The following is a 6,000-nucleotide window of genomic DNA, read 5'->3' as shown; positions in this document are numbered from 1 at the left end:
TTTTGTTTTTAAAGTCTACTTTTTAAAAGCTATCGAATCTGGGGACTTTTGTAGTCCTCACATAATTTTCAAATTTTTTTAAAACTTTTTAATTAATTACTTTTAGGTCCTAATCTTATTTATTTAAGTCAATTTTTTTGTTTTTTGTTTTTAAAGTCTACTTTTCAAAAGCTATCGAACCTCCTACCTCATTTTTCACGTTCTTTGATTTTCTGATTGGTGCTCGATATCCGCATTTGAGCCCAATTAATCCAGATAATTTGCACTGTATCGCACCTATTCGGGGGGAGTGCTTCCTCCAAAGATTTTTTTTTCATATTCATGTTCGAACCCCTAATCCCTAATTAAGAGAGGAGCAGCTCCATCCGCTGCACAAGTTAAATTATGTATGTCTTAAAAATTCATTAACTATGTATAGATTATTTATTTAGAACTAAATAACTTCAGAAAATTAGGATACATAAGTTATAATGTCAAATTCTAGCTCCAAATTTGATTCGAATTAAATAATTTCATCAAAATGGAAGTTAAAATATTAAAGGAGTGGAATTAAAATTTTGCTTCCATATAACTACCCACTTGTGGGACTACAATGGGTATATGGTTGTTGTTGTTGTTGTTGTACACTTGTACTAACACAAATTATATTTCTTTAGTTAAAATATCTACTTTTATATCTTGAGTTTGGGCCCGGACTTAGCACGGGCCTCACATAACTAGTATATATATATATATATATGTGTGTGTGTGTGTAAACATACATTTGCATTGCATAAGTATAAATATGGCTATGAGCCCTTGCATAGCATAGCATTGATGTCTAGTACTTGAGCGGAGCGAAAAGGGTTTTCCATAGATGGGAAATGAAAATAATTTTCCCCACGCGAAATTTGTGAATAAATAATTGTCTGATAATGAGCAAGGAATATTCATCTTTATGCTAAATAGGATGGACTGAACTCATAATTCATTAAATGCTTTTTATGAATGTCAACCGACCCTCTATGTCTTTGGTCACATCAAGTATAAAATCCAGAAAAACGAGCGGCTCTGGTATGTCTTCAGTTTTCTTCTCGTACACAAAGGTCCATGTAGCCCATTGGTGATCACATGTGGTCATAATAGTGAAGGAATTTACAAATCGAACAAATCTCCACACCAATCACTTTCCAAGTGATTGATTTCTTCTTAGGAACGATGGCTTCAACCACTTCTGTTGCAATCTTATATTTTCCACCTACGACCAATAAAATTTAAAATACAAAAGATGTTATCACTAGGCTAGTTCAACTTTTCAAACCCTCGTAAAAGATATAAACATTCACACAATAACATATTTTCATCTCAATTCTCTAGTTTTTCCTTTGTTTTCCATTTTCATTTTCTCCAAAAATTATTTGAAGCTCCCGAAATTGGACTTTCTACATTTTTCTTCGATAGAGCTAACTTTAAAAATCTCAAAAGAACATTTGGCATAGTGGAAAATATGGGAATTAGTAGGAAATCCCATAAATTTGATTATATTGTATTTTGTATGGCAAAAGTAATTTTCTATGAAAAGAACAATTTGACAAAAGTTTGTACAATATTTTAAGGTGTTTGATTGGTGAGTGAACATTATTTTATGGAAGTATATATTAAAGTTACATCATTATTTTAGAAAATGGGCGAATGTTTTGATAATTTCTTTTGAGTACTAAGATTAAGTAGGTGTTTGGCCATGAAAATCAAATATTTTTCACTTTATTTGGTATCTTGAAGTTGAAGTTCAAGATGGAGTTGTGTTTGGTTATAGTTTTTGCAAAGAATAATTTGGTTGTTTGAATGTATTGAAAGTGAAAAAAGTGAAAAACAAGTTTTGGTTGTTTTTTAAATTCCAAATACAACTTCAACTTCTATTTGTAAAGATGTGGGTTTGTCCACAATCTTCTATTTTGCCAAGAGGAGGCTTCAGATACCTCTTTTGAGTATTTGACTTTGATAAATATACATGGCAGGGGTCTGCCTAACCCCCCACCAGGAAGGTGGCTTAATTAAAAAATAAAAAAATACAACTTCAAGTTGTATTTGGAATTTTTATGAGCAAATACCATAAAGTAAAAAAAGTTTCCGGAAAAAAGTGAATAATTCTTATGGACAAACGGGACCTAGCAATGTTCACATGTTAATTGGAGCAAACAGAGGCATATCCACCGGGATTTATATTTAATGGGTTGTGCAATTTCATCACTAAATTCATTGCACTTCTGCAAATATGGGCTTAGAACTTGATTACTTATTAAACTTTTACTGATTTTTCACATATATATTTATGCTTAGTATAAAAATATTGGGTGCTGAACCCGGTGAATCTTATAAAATGTATTAGCCTTTAGAATAAGTAATATGAAGTTAAAAGTTAAGATAATTGATTACAAGAAAAATGACTTTTGCTCCTAAATGAGAAAAGTTATTTTCCCTTTTCTAATGTAAAATGTTTTTCCTCTGTTAACCAAACACCATCAAAGTATAAAACAACTTTTATATGGAAAACATTCTCCTCAAAAAAGACTTCTCACATACCAAATACACCTAATGTAAAAACCAAAAAAAAAAAAAAAAAAAAAAACATTGATGCAAGTAGTTCATATATAGAGAGAGAGGGAAAATATGCATTACCGTCATTATATTTCGAGCTAACAGCCGAACCAACCTTTACGGGTTCACCTCCATGAATCTCAATATGCTTGATCTTATCAGGGCATATTTTTGGTATTTGATTATTTTTAGTGTGAAAAATGCCATAAATCAAGTGTCTTCAATTGAAGCGATCAGTTTGCCTTTCATACCCATATTTTCTTCTTCTGTGTGGCAAAAAGTTTTGAAAAGAAAGTGGCGATGAAATTAAATGGTTAAAAGTTATAGTCTTTATATAGATTTCAATTAGCTGTGCAAAAAGCTATTCTAAATAAATATTAGATAAAACATAATCCAAGACGACCACGACATATCAAGGAAGATTAATACTGTAATTAGCCCATGACGTGTATAATTAGGTCTTGCCAAGTTAATATTGCCCTTCACTATGAAATTTGAACCACTCAACTTTTGGAGAATCTTATTAGCTCACTTGGTTGGCTGGTGAGGGTTCGATTCCCCATCTTGTAATTTCCTACCTCATTTTCTCTTCCCCTGCTCCCAATTAAGGGGGGAGCACCCAACTTATATTTAAAAAAAAAAAAAAACAGAAGATAAAGTTTACACCTCATAAGGGACTCATTTTATGTAATTGAAATAGTGAATTAATGTTTCAAAGGATAAAAATCATCTTAGGATAAAGATGGTCAAACTCGAGAAGAGAAACTCCAGAAGAGGCTACTAACATGACTAAGAGCCTGTTTGGATGAACTTAAAATAAGCAGCTTATAAACTGGAAACAACTTATAAGCCAAAAAAAAAAAAGTTGGGTAGGCTAACTTTTTTTTTTTTGGCTTATAAGCTGTTTTCAGCTTATAAGCTGCTTTAGATAAGCTAAACCAAATGAGCTTAATTATATTTTTGGGCTTATTTTATGCACAAAATGACTTTAAGCTGACCAGTCAAACATTCAAAAAAGCTGAAAACAGCTTATAAGCAACTTATAAGCCAATCCAAACGGGCTCTAAGAACACGCCGGATTAAGTGATTGAAAATAGTTGATTAGCATTAAGAGTTGATAAGTATTTTTAAGTTCAAACTAGACACTGCCTAATTGAAGGTTGGGAACTCTAATATTGCGTACTTTCATAATGTTATTATAGACAGAAGAAGAAAGCTATACATTAACAAGATTCAAGATGATGAGCAACAATGGAAGGCACTAAACTTCAACGGCACCATCAATTCCATAGTTACTGATGAAGACAGTTGTTGAATTTGTTGAGTTGATCCCTCGACTAGTAAATTTGTCCATCGCTTCACGCGGTTTTAGTGAACTTCATTGAAATAATTTTCTTAAATTATCAGATAAAATTCTTCGTGAATTTTTGAATCTTTGAACTTATAAACAATTTGAATTGATAAATATCTCAATTTTTGAATTCCTAACCGGCTTCCTAGATAATGTACTGTTTCTACATGATGTGTTTTTGTTCAATATGTGGTATATATATATCACAAATATAAGTCTTTAATTTGATTTAGAGTTTAGAAATGTTACGCACCATATAACTAAACTCATGAGGCAGAGAAACAGTTATATATATATATATATATATATATATATATATATATATATATATATATATATATATATATATATGTTACATTGATAAGTTGGTATTTTATCAACTTATCTTTTCTTTAATCTTAATTTTTGCTATGTCTTATTGATAAAATATTGCGCTTAATGTCGTTTACTTCCATTTTACAGGTTTTATATGATTGAGAAGTGATCGGGAAGAAATCAAGTGAAAAATAAGTCAAAATAGGTCAAATTGAAGAAAATGGGAAAAGTGGCTAAAATTGCAAAAATGGCCAGATCTGGAAATCTGAAATTTGAAGGCTATTTTCGTCACTTTTTATTGGGAAATTTTTGGAAACTTTAAAAGCAACATTTGGGAGACAATATTTTCATCTTTTGGCCATTTTACAAGTCTTAGAAGCTAGGTTCTTCAACCAACACTTTGGAAGAGAAGATTGAAGCACTTTAATGAGAAAACTCTTAACCCTTTCTTCAATTTCTTGTTATGTATTGCATATTTAAGTGTGTTGTATTTTATTCTCTCGCTTGAATCTTGTTTATGAGAATATTCATTATAAAGTGTTGAGTTAAATCTCTTATTTTGCTTATGTATTGAGCAATTTTTATTGCTAATGAAGTGGGTCTTTGTTTGTTTAATTAATCTTGATTTTTAATGCTTCTTAAGGGATTAGCTGACCCTAGGACTCACTCATTTACTTCGATTTGAGCTCGGAAGAGGAAAATTGAGATTGGGAAAGATTAATTAACAAGGATTTGAGGCTTTAAACATCATCTAATAACTTGAGCTAGGAATAAGTTAGTTAACTTGAGGTTAAATTAACTGTACTTAATTACACACTCTAAGGCTTGGAAGAGCTTAGAGTGAAATTCATTGATTTGGTTGGAAGACTTTCAATAAGATTTTAGAAATCATTACCTATTAACAAAAACTCGATCTTAGCTGCAAAATCGTAAAATACATTGGATAGTTACTTGAGAGTAATTTTCCTTATATCCATGCTTGTGGCCATTGATCATTTTACTTGCTTTCTTTCTAGTTAATTTATCTTTGTTAGTTCTTAAATCGAAAATCAAATACTGAAAAAGTGTTTGGCGTAGCTTAGTTGGTGATAATTTCTTGCTTGCTTGATCGCTTAGTATATTGTTTCCTATGTAATTCGAACCCGACTCATAGTTGGGTAAAATATATTGTGACGGCGTGTACACTTTCTCACTTAAGGAGTGGATTTGGACGTTAATTCGAATCTGCAAAATGATGTCCAAGAACTATATAAGAAAATTTTCCCGATATAAATAAAGCATGAAAAAAAGGCATGCATATCATGAAATCAACAAAAGTCTTGCACTACATGATCGATGTAAATTTACAGTTGAATTAGTCAATCCGGGATAAAAGCAACCAAAATGAAGAAGTGGCATTGAGAACTCAAGAAAACTCAAGTTGTAAGATCAAACTTTCTGTGGGTTCACATTTAATTATTTAGTTTATATTAAAGCACTAGAAGGACAAGCTTTTTAACTTCCAAAAGTAAAAGAAAATTGTAAACTTCCATAACATGCATACAGATGCTCTGACAAAAAGTTATAAAATGACGGAAAAACTCAAATTATAAAAATTAAAAAAAAAGATAAATAAATTTCTTGATCTTTCAGAGAATGACGATGGAAAGACGATAGAAAGACAGTTATATCAGGTACAAACCTCATAGAACTTTTTCGAAGGACTCTAGATTCAATAGAAAAATAGGAAAACATTGCAAACAACCTTAAGGGCTTAT

At 31.0% G+C, this 6,000-nt stretch overlaps 1 pseudogene; it reads right to left on the bottom strand.

Moving 5' to 3' along the window:
* Positions 1-928: 928 nt before the first annotated feature.
* Positions 929-3,158, bottom strand: LOC132615565 (kirola-like; annotated as a pseudogene).
* Positions 3,159-6,000: the final 2,842 nt, after the last annotated feature.

Source organism: Lycium barbarum, chromosome 10 (genome assembly GCF_019175385.1).
Source record: "Lycium barbarum isolate Lr01 chromosome 10, ASM1917538v2, whole genome shotgun sequence".
Taxonomy (NCBI): domain Eukaryota; kingdom Viridiplantae; phylum Streptophyta; class Magnoliopsida; order Solanales; family Solanaceae; genus Lycium; species Lycium barbarum.
Note: the sequence above shows the minus strand (reverse complement) of the source record. Positions and strands in the feature narration are given on the sequence as shown.